The following is a 15,353-nucleotide window of genomic DNA, read 5'->3' on the forward strand; positions in this document are numbered from 1 at the left end:
ACGCTATCAAGGAACGCACGGATGTTTTTCCTGTTTGGGTGCGTGCTCCGGGGTTACCATTTTTTCTATGGACTGAGGATGTATTCAAAACCATCGGTAACAGGTTGGGGGCATATATGGATGCGGATAGGTCCTTCCTAACAACGAAAAATAGGGCAATTGCACGAATTCTTGTCATGCTCAAACCGAGTGGGGGTTTGGCACAAAAAATTAATCTTCAGTTCCATGAATATGTTTATGAACAGATTTTAGACTACGAATATTTACCTTTCAGATGCCATTGGTGCCACGAGTATGGGCATATGGCAAAAGATTGTCCACATAAGAGAAGGAGAAGACATTTTCGTAGGACAACAGCTCACAGAGTAAATGAACAAGAAGATGTTCAGATGTCGACGGAGCAGGACATGACGGAGACGCTTGACCCTATGAATCTGGAGGCAGAGGAGACAGAGAAAGGGCCAGCGGAGGGAAGCGATCATTATAAGGAGCCGGCGGAGGAAGCGGGCAAAGATCAAGAAGCTGTAGAAGGGGTCGTTGAGGAGATAGCAAAAGACAAGGAAGCTGTGAAAGGGATCGCTGAGGAAGCAACCCATGAACAATCCGTCGAAGCTGAGAAGGGTAAGTGCTCAGGGACTTCTATCTCCTCATTAATCTCTCCTGAGCATCCATATATAAATCATAATATTACTTCTTCGTCATATAAAGAGCATGAAAATTGTAATGATGATAAGATGGAACAAACAATGTTAAATCTGGATGTGGAAACATTAGCTGAAACCTTACCACTTCTGGATATAAATTGTGAAGATAAATGGCCTCCTCTCACTCACCCTGTGTCCCGGACTCCTTGTCCTTACAATCTGAGATCTTTGGGTGGGAACCAAGTGACTCAGGGGTCTTTAGGTGGGTTGGGGCTGATACATCCATTGATCAAATCCAAAAACAAGCGTGGTCGGAAATCTGATATGTCTAAAGCAAAACTTAAAGCGAAGATGGATGTTGCAGACGGTAAACAATTTTCCATTCCGGGGGTTCTTAGAGCAGCTCATCCCCCTGAGGGAGTAATCAAATGATCCTGACGTCTTGGAATTGCAGAGGTTTGGCCAGCAAACCTAAAAAACTGGCCTTAAAAGAATGGATTTTCAACTCGAAAGCAGATGTTATTTTTCTGCAAGAAACATTGGGGAAGGCTTATGAGATAGAAAATATGCTTAATACCCTTCTGCCTGGGTGGTCTTTCAGTGCTATGGATGTCTTTGGACATTCGGGGGGAATTGCAATTGGGTACAAAAAAGGGAGGATAAAAGTTCTCAATAATTGGGGGATGAAGAATGTTATGGGAATGGAGATCACATCCCCTGATTTCAGTTTTCCCATCAACATAGTAAATATCTATGGACCATGTCAAGGCAGGGAATCTTTTTGGGATGAATTGATGTCAAAATCTGTTATGAAAGCTCCTGTGATGATTATGGGAGGCGATTTAAATTTTACTTTGGGTAGGTTGGAAGCTTGGGGCCCATCGGCTAGAGAAGATCCTCTTACAGATTTTTTCCATAATCTTATCACAGAGAATAACTTTATTGATCCTCGACCGATCAAGCTAAAGCCTACTTGGAGGAATCGAAGGATAGGAGCAGACAGGATTGCCAAAAGACTAGATCGATTCCTGCTGACGGACTCTTTGTCTTCCAAAGCTCCCTTGATCAGACAGTGGGTTGAGGAAGTTGGGAACTCGGATCACTTCCCGATTTTCTTAGACATATCAATCTCTCCTCATAAACCCCCTGCACCCTTCAAATTTAATCCTGCATGGCTACAAGATCCAACGTTCAGCAAGTTGTTTAAAGAAACTTGGATTCATCCTGAACACAATGCAGGTGAGGAGAAAAGTTATCTGTTCATGGACAATTTAAAAAGATTGAAATCAGCTACAATTTCCTGGGCAAAGGATAGGAAATTGAAACAAAATGAGGAAATGAACATCATAAGGGAGGAGTTGAAACAGATGGAGGGTTTGGATTCAGATGGTTACTCATCTCAAGAATCTAAAGATAGAATCCTTCTATTGGAGAAAAAGCAAACAAAAATACTTTTGGAAAGGGAAGAAGAATGGAGAATCAAGAGCAGGGCAATTTGGCTTAAGTCTGGGGATGAGAACACAAAATTTTTTCAAAATTATGCAAAAGGAAGGAAATCTATAAACACTATCTGGCACCTTAAAGATGAAGAAGGAAGAGATGTCAGGTCTTTTCCAGAGCTTTCTGGTTTAGGGAAAAGACACTTTCAAAACATTTTTGCAGATCAGGGAGAGGCTACTATAGCAGAAGTCTTTAAAACTGTACAATGTTTTCCTAGATTCATTGAGGAAGATGAAGCTGAAGATCTTACAATTCCGGTCACAAAGGGGGAGATTGAAGCAGCTATGAAGCTAATGGGTAAAGACAAGAGTCCAGGCCCTGATGGCTGGACAATAGAATTGTTTCTATATTTTTTTGATCAAATTGGAGATGAGATAACTGAAGTTGTTGAAGAGTCTAGGTTGAAAGGAGAAATATATAGACCTTTTAATTCAACATTCATTGCTCTCATTCCAAAAAAGGATGAACCGGAAAGTTTTGAAGATTTCAGACCAATTTCTTTGTGTAATTGTATATACAAGATTATTTCAAAGGTTATAGCCCTCAGATTAAATCCGATCTTGTCCAGGAACATCTCTATGGAACAATTTGGGTTCCTGGATGGTAGACAAATCCATGAAGCTATAGGGGTCACTCAGGAGGTAATTCATAGTGTCAAAACAAAGAAAAAGAAGGGTGCTGTTCTTAAAATAGACCTTTCCAAAGCTTATGATAGGATCAGCTGGCTCTATCTTCGAATGATTCTTACTCATGTGGGATTCAGCTATCCTTTTGTCAGCTGGATTATGGGGTGCATAACAAACGTCAGCTTTGCAGTATTGGTCAATGGAGCGGCATCCCCATTTTTTACTAGTCAGAGAGGCCTCAGACAAGGGTGTCCCTTATCCCCTCTCCTATTTCTCCTTGTGGCAGAAGGGCTAAGTAGACTGATACATAAAGCCAGAAGTGAGAATAAGGTAAAAGGTATTGAGGTAGCAATAAATCTCTACATCACCCACCTGCTTTTCGTTGATGATATATTAATTTTTTCTAATGGTAATTACAGCGAATTAAAGGAGTTAAAATGCATTTTTGATCTTTTTCTAAAAGCAACTGGAATGCAGATAAATTCTGGGAAATCTCAGGTTTGTTTGGCAGCTGTAGACAGGAGGGAAAGAAATCAATTGATTGATCTTTTTCCGTTTCCGTGTCAACCTCTGGATGTTCCCTTTAAATACCTGGGGTTTTGGTTAAAACCAGTTGCTTACAGAAAAGAAGACTGGAATTGGATCATAGCAAAAATTGAAGCAAGAATTTCACATTGGAGTTATAGATGGCTGTCCCGAGCAGGTAGGTTGACTCTTATTAAATCAGTCTTGTTAGCCATCCCAGTTTACTGGGCTGCCCTAACCTGGTTTCCTAAAGGTGTAATGGAGAAAATTAGAAGGATATGTTGCAGATTTTTATGGGCAGGCTCTAAGGAATCCTCCGGATTACCATGGGTGGCCTGGGATAAAGTGGCCAGACCAAAAGAGTGGGGAGGTTGGGGGATTAAAAGACTCCCTGAGTTCAGCACCTCGTTAGCAGCAAAGTCAGGATGGAGGCTTATAACTATTGAAAATCTGTGGACAAGGGTGGTTAAAAGGAAGTACATTGATCCAATGCCTTTGGATGATTGGATTCGGAGTCAGAATAAGAAGGCAAAAAACTCTTCTGTAATTTGGAAGGCAACGGTGGAGGCTTTCTCAGTAATTGAGCAAGGGTTAGCATGGAAAGTGGGAGATGGCAGACAAATCAGGATTGGCAGGGACCCTTGGGTTGGGTGTAATGAAGCATATGCTTTATCACCAGGACTTCTTCGACATCTTGAGTCCAAAGGTATCTCCTATATATATCAGGTTGAAAGAGTAGGGCAGTCTACTATTTGGGGACAGGCTTGGAAGGACGATGAAGAGTTAGGACTAAATGCTAGATGGAAGAATGAATGGACAGGCTACATCAAAGAACTTAATCGATCCAATGTTAGGATAAAAGAGGAACCTGATAGATTAATGTGGGCTCACAGCAAAACTGGGGGGTATACACCAAAAGAAGGATATTCTTATCTAATGGGAAAGATAGGTTGGGGAGAACCGGAATGGTGGGCCAAAGATATATGGAAACTTAAAAGTCCTGCCAAATCCAAACTCTTTCTCTGGTGTATTTTAAATAGGAAGGCACCAACGTGGGAAAATCTTCAATCAAGATTTTTAGCTGGTCCAGGGCGATGTCCTTTGTGCAAATCTGAGGAGGAAACTACAAACCATCTTTTCACCACATGTTCTTTCTCGAGGAAATTATGGGAGGAGGTCATCGGTTTTCTTAAGGTGACTGCACAGTGGGGAAATGAATTGCTGGGTGATACTTGGAGGAAATGGTGGCAAACATATTCGGTTGGGAATATGAGGAACTTGCCAATTATCTACTGCTGGGGTGTGTGGCTTGCGAGAAACAAGAGTTTGTTCCAAGATCAAAATACACCGATTTCTGTTATTGCATCTAATATTATTGCCATTTACTCTGCTCTACCTCCCCCTGAGGAAAAAAAATCCAGACCTAAACAAAACAACATCATCATACAGGAGGATATCCCTTGTGGTTATTTTGACGGGGCATCACAAAACAATAGGGCTGGTGCAGGCATGTGCATACATATCAACTCAGAACATACTCTAAAAGCCTCGGTTGGGTTGGGTACAGGAACTAATAATTTTGCGGAACTCTCTTCCTTACGTCTCCTATTATGCTGGCTACAACACAAAAACATCAACACCATTCAGATTTTTGGGGATTCTCTTAATGTTATAAATTGGATCAATGGTTTAGCTGCTTGTCAAAATCAAATTTTGATGACAATTGTTGAAGAGATTCTATATCTGAAGACATACTTTAACAGGTTCTCACTATGCCATATCTACAGGGAGAAGAACGAAGAAGCAGATCAGTTATCTAAGGCTGGTCTTCAACAGGATTCGGGCAGCTGGGCGATAGAAGAGATATATCAGGGACAGTCTCACCGAACAGAACAGCCTCCTTATGAGCAGCAACAGTAATGACAGATCTTGATTGGCTCCATTTTTGTCGGCAAATATTACAGTTTTTCTATATTTTCTGTTTACTTTTTGTACATATTTATCCATAGCAGGGTGAACTTTCGGCATTTAGATCATAGCTTACAGACCTCTATATTTTTTTGGCTCTAAAATGACTGGTGGACATACTTGACAGAATGGGGTTGTTTTCTTTCTTTGAAGGAGACCCCGGGTATCACATGTATTAGTGTACTTTTGTTTTATGGTTTTAATTCCTCCTTCCGGGAGGAAGACATATACAGGACAGACTCCGCAGAAAGCTCCCTGAGGGTTGAGCTGTGATTGTAAAAATGAGCCCAGCATGGCTTAAGAACAAATGTGTAAAAACTTTTTATCACCATAATAGAAAGTTTTGCTTTTTTCCCCGGAAAAAAAAGATAGCCCTCCAGGTCTTTCTCTCCAAACACTTTGAATGAAGGAGAATCCTGAGTTTCTTAACACATATTTTGAGCCTCTCTAAGGTAGTCAATAGTTCTCCGCCATTTACACCCTTAAATGGACCTCGTAACAATAGCGTTAGGCTACACCTGTGAATTCCCCTCCAATAGTTGTTGTTTATGGGAACCCTGTAATGTTTCCTTTAAAGGATTACAAACACCTACCCACAACCTACAAACTTACCAAATTGGTTGTGTCAAGTTGCAGCCAAAAGCACAAGTCGTTGCTTTCAACAATTTGACAATGACTTCTCTCTTGTACACCTTACATCCAGGGGAAAAGTATATCCTATTCCCAATGATATTTTGAGTGACTTTTAGTTTAGTAAACTTTATTAACTTCAGATATGTAGACATCTTGAAAAATAAGATATAATGTAAGGGTTAATACAGTCACTTTTCCTCTCAAGTCAACATGGTTTGATGGCTTCTATTACATACTTGGATTGATATTTTGATGCCTTTGTGCGATATGGATATGGAATTACAAGAAACAATTGAGTTAAAAATTTGGATTTGATGAATATCCATTTGTGTCCTGTTATGAGATGACTTGGTGAATGGGTATGTAGGAAACTGACCTAACTCGAATGTTCATTTGCAAAAAACCAACCGAGTTGTGGCTAATATATTTTCCCTCGTGTCCAAAGATGAAGCTCACCATGAAGGGTATGTTATATTACTTTGTAGACATGTTTTATCATATCAAAGTTGTAGTTGTTTGCTGCAAAAATGGCTCCCCTTTCATAGCTCCCTACATCTGTTGGCATTGTAGTTTACTAGATTGGATATATTTCCATTTGAAACTTACATTGGATAAAGTATTTATCTGGAATATATTTTTTTTCCACTGTAATTGCATTTTATGTTGTAATATGTCTATTGAATTTCTCAACTCAATCTTTGACACATTGGGTTATAGGTTTCTAAACAAGGGTTTATCAGATTTCAATCTTGCACTGGACCTCAATTTCCTAGCTAATGCACGCAAATATACTTTCTTCAAGCCTAAGTTCATATTCTATGCCACTTACTTATATGAGAAGATCGGTTATTGGAGATATATTACCATCTATAGGCACCTAAGAGAAAACCCCGAGTATCAAGTGTATCCTATATTCAAGTACTTTGAGAACTGGTGCCAGGATGAGAATAGGCACAATGACTTTTTCTCAGCTTTATTGAAAGCACAACCACAATTTTTGAATGACTGGAAGGCCAAGATTTGGTCAAGGTTTTTTTTGTCTCTCGGTGAGTTAATCTTGAATTACATCTAATATATCCTAAAGATCTAGGAAATATGATGTCTTTTATTTTCATTCAATATTTATTGGATGCTTTTCTATTTCTTATTCTGTGTGAATGATTTCTTTTGGGTACACTTGCTTTCCTTTTGCAGGTATATGTGACAATGTACCTGAATGATTGCTAGAGGACAACATCTTAAGAAGCCATTAGACTAAAAACAAAGGTGTTCGATATGCATGTTATCATTGAGGTGGATTAGAAGTTTCATATAGATCACAATACTTAAAATCCATTTTGTGTGTCTAAAATTGAGTTGTAGTGATGTTTTATGTGGGATGGATTTAGCAATGTGTTTTTATGATTGATGCAAACAAACCGAACTACAAGAAGGATTTCTCCTGTTTTATTGGATGTTGAGAATATAGAATTCAAAAAGAAACTTGTCAAGGGGTAGACATCAACCAACAATAATAACAATTGGAGAAATCCAAGCTCCTGACTTTGTGAATAATCTCCAAATAATTCCTCTTATAGCTGCTTTGGTGTCAGAATTAATAACAACTTATTTGATGCCACCTATGGATTCCAGTTCTTTGGATTACGCTAATTTTGAGCCACATGCTATGTACTAGATGCATTTCATACATGCAAAGCTACACGCTTGCACTATATCATCGAGAATGGAGCTTTGTGACTCTATGCCTTTCTTTGTAGTTGTTTGAATTTTGAGATGTCCTACCCTTTTCTAGAAAAGCATTCATATTCTGGCATAAGATTGTCTTTACATATGCACATGCTATATGCAATGTTGGAGTTCTGTAATATAAAGTTCTCAACAATAGAAAGTCCCTATGTCTTGTTAGTAAACAAAATATTTAGACTCAATAGGTGTTTTTATGCCATGATTTGTGTAAACATTAATCTCTCATAGCTTGATAGAAGTGGTAGAGAAAAGATTAATCTCTCCTACCTTGATAGAAGTGGTGGTCAAGATCAACACATACAAGAACTTTGTGGTGGAATATTATCAAAACTGATAGAGGGATATGCAAGAGTGTATAGTAAGAACCTTGACAAACACGCCCACTGAAGCTTGCAACATTGTTTATAGGAAGAACAAATTATGTTTCTTTTTTCCAAACATGTAAGTTAGTATATTACAATTTAATGAATATGTTTTCCTATTATCATATATGGTTTTATACTTTATCAAAAAATTCGCCAAGACTTCACAATGTTTTATAACTTAGTAAAAGAATCATCAAGACTTTACAAAGTTTTATTATTTAGTGAAATATTTGCTAATATCTTACAAGATTTTATAGTTTGGTGAAAGATTCACCATGATTTAACAAGAGAATATAATCTAGTGATATATTCACCAAAAAAATTATATATACATTTTATTATTGATAAAATCACCTTTGATTTTTCCTATGTATCATGGGGATTTGCCCATTTATTATACATATAAATTTAGGTGGGTTCTTAATTTTTTTCCTTGCTTACCTTTGAACTTGTTAGATCCTCTCTTCAACTTTCAGAAAAACTTGGTTTATTCTTCATCAGAGTTAGAGTATCTTTCATTTTCTTGCTTCTTTCTTCTTTTGCTACCTTGAAAGTTGCTTCCATGACTTATGATTTGTCTTCCTTAATTCTTAACTCATATGTGGATAGAGTTCCATGAATTTTATCCACAGAAATATTGTCTACTTCATATATTTCCTCAAGGGTTGATACTTTGGGATTGAGTTTTGATGAGAGTGATCTCAATACCTTTCAAACAACATAGATATCCAGGACTTCTTCATCAAAACCTACAATGGAGTTGAATATATTTTCTACCTGAAAGAAATATGAAGCAATTCCCTCATATTCTTCCATATTCAAACTTTAAAATTATCCCCTAAGTGATTGAAACCTAATTTCTTTGAATTTTGCATCCTCTTCATAATAAGTTTTGAGCTTATTTCATACGTCATGAGCTAAATTACACTACATTACTTTGACAAATTTTGATTGTGTCAAACCACTTAAGATAGCATACATAGCTTGTGAATTATATGTGTAGAATTCCTTCTCTATTTCACCTACCAAAATATCATTAGCGAATTTATATTCAGTCTACATAATTGCCCAAACTTCTACTCCAAAGGAAATGAGATAAGTCTCCATCCTTATTTTCCAAAAATGCATAATTTGTCCCATCAAAGATAGGGGGCTTATCCATTTCTCTAGATGTGTCCATCTTCCTTTGAATTCAACCTTCTAGTAGTTAATTGTTCAAAAGGTAACCTACACTGAAACCACTAGTTGGCCCAAAGCTCATATTGAGAGGGGAGGATGAATCAGTTGTGAGATCAATTTTACCATTTAACAACTTTTTATATCAACCAATCAAATAGTAATGAATCATAACCATATCATGAATCAAAAAAATGAATCATCAATCTACCATCACAATAATTAATCAAGAAAACATCACATCACAAAGAGATGAGATTTTTACATGGAAACACATATGGGAGAAAACCACAAATATTCTTCTTCTTTATCTTCAATTCATTTACATAGATTTGCAAACTATGACCTGCTAGAGGAAACTACCCCTAGGAAAGGAAAGTAGCCACTTGTGGTAGGCTACAACCTGAGGCATAAACCTTGAAAGAGTGTAAGAAATAGCTCACTATAGGCTACAACTTGATTGAGGCACCAACCTCTATGATGAGTGGGCTCCAACCTGCTATAGGCTCCAACCTCAATGATGAGTAGGCTCCAAAATTCTCTACGTTCCAACATGATTGAGGATCCAACCTTAGTGATGAGAAATCTCAAATGATGCAGGGGCATAGACACCACCCTAAATCGAAATTGGTTTAGATATGCTTCTAGAAGAAGCGTGTTATAGACATTTTTGTGCCTTGCAGCCTCGAGCATGAAATGTCCATAATCTAAGGGATCCAAAGTCCCTAAACATGTTGTTCCTACCCCTAGAGGAACAAGGCAAACCAACCACAGCAATTCACAGAAGTTCTCCACCTGAAAACACTCAAAAACAAGCCAATTCTGGATCATGTCAACTGCTCCACTGAGCATCTGCACTGAATGTCAACTGCTACACTGGCTACCTGCGTTGAATGTCAACTCCAACACTAGCTACCTGCGCTGAGCGAGTTTGGACATGTGGCAGAGTCATTCCTCAAGGTGTCAATGCCCAGGAAGCTTCCAAAATGACACTTGCATCAAGGAATTCGACTGGTGATGAGTAAGAGGTTCCAAATCTCCAAGTGGAAGAAAGAACCTCCAAGTGGACTCAAGAACTGAGAGAGGGAGAGGACACTAGTCAGATCTCAAGCTGACTCATCCTCTCTCCAAACATCTATATATAGATCTCTCCTCCATGAGATCTAGTGGGCTGGAATTTTGTGATTGCAAAGAATTGCTGTTGGTTTGTGGCTGGAAACATTGGGTGCTTAATGCTTTGAAGGGAGCTGAAGAAGGAATTCCATTCTGCTGGGAAGGAGATGCTGGATTGAAGCCCTATGGGTTGTATCTCTTCCTGAACCCTGTTACTTATCAATAAAGCTATCTTGATTCTTTCCTATATGCTGGTGTATTTTGTATGATTGCATTAGTGTATTTGATTTACTTCTAATCCTGAATCATTTATGAATATGTATATTTGCCTTTGTATTGTGTTCTTCTCTTGTCGCAAGTAGCTGTTCTCTTGTCACAGGTAGCTGTTCTCTTGTGATCTCGTGGGATTCAAGTAGTTGTTCTCTTGAGCAAGCGAGGAGACAAGTAGCTGTGGACACACAAAGAGAAGAGGATCTAGATCGAGGGACAACCGGAAGACAACAGTAAGTCTACCGATCTCCCCTCTTTCACAGTTCATAAAGGAAGAAATCATAATAGCTGTATTCGTTTGTTGCTAAGGTGCTGTCACACCTTAGGTGGATAGGATCGTCCTACATAGGCATTTTTCCCCACAACAAATTGGTGACTCCACTGGGGACAATTTGTTTATTCATTTCATTTGTGTTTTTGTCATTTGTTTACTTCATAGACTTGACAGCAACTATTGAACTGCATCTTTCCCAGATGCAAAGTAGAAAGTTGTTGTTTTGATCCAGTTGATGGACTTGTCTATGATCTAAACTAGATCCACAAATGATTTGGTGATCCTCGTGATAGTCTTTAGTACCCTCTCAAAGCATCCCTCTGTTTATACCTTGCTTGTGTTTCTGATTTGTCCTGAAACAGTTGATTTTTGAGCATTTTGTGACCCAGAACCCAGGGGAAACGAGAGTTTCTCCTTCAGCGCAATTGCTGTGAAGGCAGTCTGCATTTCAACGTAGGTCCCGAAGGGGCTACCTGCGCTGAATGTCAAACTGACAGTGTTAGACCTGCGCTGAACCAGTGTGGCCTTGTGCAGCTGGGGTTCTTTGTTGTCTTTTGCCCTGTTTTGATCTCTGTTTTTGCAGCCTTTAACCAGCATAGGTACCAGTCTGATAAACCTTTTTCTTTGCTTAGATTCCGCCTATTTTTTGTACAAAAAGACTGTGAATGTTTTTATGTGTTTCTGGCGTCATTTACAGTTTTCCTTTGCATGAGTAAAGTAGTCATCCTGTAGCCTTTGATTCAGATCTGATTGATAGTGATCTTAGAAGAGAGTTCATTGGCTGTTTTCAGATTGATTATAGATTTACTTTTGCTTATTGGTTTGAATTTGTCTCTTTCAAAGTGTCAAAACAAGTCTTTATTTCGAAAATCGCAAAGTGATTGTAATCTCTTCTACCCTTGTTGATTTCGAAGAAAGTGAACTTGTTTGTATTGATCATTTTAAAAGCAAATTCAAAGTTGTGCAAAAAGATTTCTTTGTAGGCATTTATACTAAGAAAGTGGAAAACAAACACCTGCATTGTGCATTTTGCATTTGATAGTTTGCATGTTGGATTTAAGGAAAGTGCATTAGAGTGTGCTGGTTGCTCTTTGAGAAAAGATAGTGTTATTCTTTTCCCTTAGTAGCTAGGATTTTCAAAGTTGAAAGATAATAAATCTTGCTTATCATCTTAGACTGCATTTAGGAATTTGTATCATACATCTCGTGGTGAACCTTGAAAGGCAAACTTTAAAAAGATCAACCTAAAATAAACTGAATGAACCTAACAACGCTTTGTAACATAACGCACAACATAGAGGTCTAGGCTAGAGACGTGTTCCGGCGTCGTTAAGCCTAGTGACTATCGATCTCGAAGAAGGTGGGTGATTCCTCCTGAGAGACGGTAGCGCTAGTACGGATTGTGCTCCCACGTACCATCGCGTATATATTGGGAGACCCCTATAGGCATATATCTTTTATCCTTAGGAAGCCGTGTCAGCCGCCCTACTGATCGCAATGCAGTGAACACAGCATTCACGAAGATTGACCGCCCGTACCCTAAAAAGTATTCTGCGGTTTTGTAAAAAGTTTGGCACACCCTCTGCCTAGAACTCCAGAGCAGTTTCTTTTGGCCTTTTTCAGACTCTATAACAGAAAAAGTCCATCTGAGCATTTGTCACTTCGGGCTCGTTAAAACATCGAAGGAGACTAGAGTCATCTTTAGCTTTTTCTCGACTCTTTAAAACTGAAAAAGCAAGTTGTGTCTAAAGCGTCGTTAACAATTTATTTTAAACGGAACAATCACCCTTTAATCCTGCGTTGATCTTTAGGTTGAAAAGATGGAGCACACCAACCAAGGAGTTCCCCTTGGTGGGAATCCTAGTCCCTTCTCCTCTTGGGGAGATGTTGGTGCGCCCCACATGGCCACATTGTCGCTTCCAGGACTGACAATTGGCCTACCAGTTTGGCTCTTTTCAACCAATGTCGTTCAGAATACCACCATTCCTGAACAGTCGAGTCAACAGTTAGATCAGACAAGAGTTGCCTCCCAGCCTTCAACTTCATCTTCCTCCCCTCCTTCCTCTTCGCTTGAAGGGACTGGTCGAATTAAAAACCAGGTTCCTAAGGAGAAGAAGGAGAAGAAGAAGAAAGAAAAGAAGAAGAAGGAGCCTAAGGCGACTGGGGGTAAACAAGTGTTATCTAACAAAAATCCACACACCGCACTCGTAAGGCCTAAATCGCCATGCGTCATATGCAAGGGAGACCACTTCCATAGAGATTGTCCCTGTATCCCGCGAATACTAAGAGACTGGTCCCCCTGTTTGCACAGTTCGGGAGCATCGACCTCTGATAGCCATGTCGACTACTCACCGTCAACTAGTGGGAGTGAAGCTCCAGGACAGAGTGGGAGAGCTAAATTTCCCTGCAGACTGTGTGAAGGCGATCACGCCATCCACCGTTGTCCCTTCTTAGATGAGGCAAAAAGAGTTCTGGAAGATCGCCCGATTTTACGAGCGCATCTCCCTCCTGGATATCAAAGACTCCTGCCAAGTCCCTCGCTAGTTGAGAATCCGGCTGAGCCACTTAAGTGGTCAGCCGAAGCACCTTTCATTGAAGAAGAACCGTCTGGATCCATGCCCGACGAAAGTCAAAAGGTTGATACGGCAGTTGACCCGGTTTTGCCTTCAGAGGCTCCATCTTCGAATGACACCATCACAGAGGAGAATAAAGACGACACCGTCCAGATTCTCTTCATCAGCACTGACTCTGATGATCAAGGGGGGAATGCCACCATTCCTTTATCGCAGGAAGGAAGTTCATCGGAGCGATATCCGGCCGTCTATTCGGTCCCACCACCAAGCAACCTGGTTGTGTCCTTTGATTGGAACCAACTAGGCAGACCCCGGTTGCCAGCCAGTGTGCCATTCAGAATTATTTGTCAAATATACAGAATGGTAATGGCTGGCACTATTATTGATGAGGGGGCATCTGTGAGTATCCTTTCCTCTATTTCTTGGAAAGCACTTGGTTCGCCAGCACTTTTACCTGAGATGAGAAATCTATCAAGTTTTGATAAAGGAACCAGTCGACCTTTAGGGATCCTCCCCAATGTGCCTATAACGTTGAAAGGGAAGACCGTTCAAATGAACGTGATGGTCGTTCATGGACCCTTGGATTATAACCTACTCCTTGGACGAGACTATATATATTGCATGGGAGCTGTAGTCTCCTCACTCTTTAGAGTAATGTGTTTTCCGCATGAAGGAAGAATGGTCAAGCTCGTGGACCAACTTTCGTTTCCCGGATCACACATCGCAAATAGTCATGTGCCATCCCTAAATGGTCTATTCATGCAAGAAGTGTCTCAACCCACGGTCCGTCCTCCTGATGAGCGCGAGTAATCCGGGAGGATATGACTAGAACCCAGGGGGCATGCGTCCTGGCCTGCTTCGGCAGGAAAACTTTGGGTATAGGGTAGGTTTCCGCGGGAGAATATGACTAGTTCGTACCCCGTCTGTGGTTGGAAGAGGGGTTGTTCTGGAATAAGATTCTTTTGTCAAAGTTATGTGAGGAGGTGGGGGTCGTCACTCACCTCTGTTTATTTCGGTAGACATTGTCGAGGAAGTGTTTTGTTTGAAAGATTAACAAGACAATCTTTGGGTAACCTGAAAGAGGTAAGCCTCTCTCAATTAAAACAAATGTTTTGGCGGAGGGTAAGTAGAGGTAACCTTGAAACTCTGTTTTATACCTGGGGGCATGCAAACCTTTTGGAGTGCAAGCAAGGGGCGACTATTTATTTTTTAAATTTTTAGGTCCTCCCTTTAAACCTGTAGGTCTAACCCTTTAAACTCATAGGATTAGCCGTTTCCGAACTTGCATAAAGAAAGGATGGGGAGCAAAGCTTAGTGAGAGGAAGCTCCATAAAAAATAGAATCTTGATGAGACACTCTTATCAAATGACTGGGTAATCGAGCAGTTTTAGCATAAAGTTCATGCTCGTTAAAAAATAAACGCAAGATCCGAGAAGTTTTAACGCGGTCTTCATGCTCGTTAGAAAATAAATATAAGCAGTGAGTAGAGTTTCCTCCAGTGTTTAAGCTCATTTTTAGCTAAAAAATGAACCTATCCCGGTAAATAACCACTGTGAATGTAATTTATCAGCCGTTAAAGCCATGGTCGTGTTTGCACCTGCCACCTCCACTTTTCATTTGGCCGATCGTTCACCTCCATATGATTGTTTACCCATTTTGAGGAACAGCTGCGAAGAGTGATTTCACCTAGCCATCCTTGTGACACTGCCGTGATTGGAAAATTCCAACCTATACCTGGAATCAGTTGCTATCCCTGTTTATCACTCGTTCCTCAAAAGACGAGTCTTCTTTAAGCTCTTTTCAATTGACTCGTAAAATATGAAAAGATTGCCGAGTTTTGGCCTTCCAGCTCGTTAAAGGACAGGAAGAGCTATCACTCCTCTAGATTTTAATCTTTTTGGACCTGAGGGATTATTGCACAAAAAGGTCGAGCGCTTGTT

Source organism: Pinus tabuliformis, chromosome J, assembly GCF_031772625.1.
Source record: "Pinus tabuliformis cultivar Carrire ecotype Pingquan chromosome J, CPIR1, whole genome shotgun sequence".
Taxonomy (NCBI): domain Eukaryota; kingdom Viridiplantae; phylum Streptophyta; class Pinopsida; order Pinales; family Pinaceae; genus Pinus; species Pinus tabuliformis.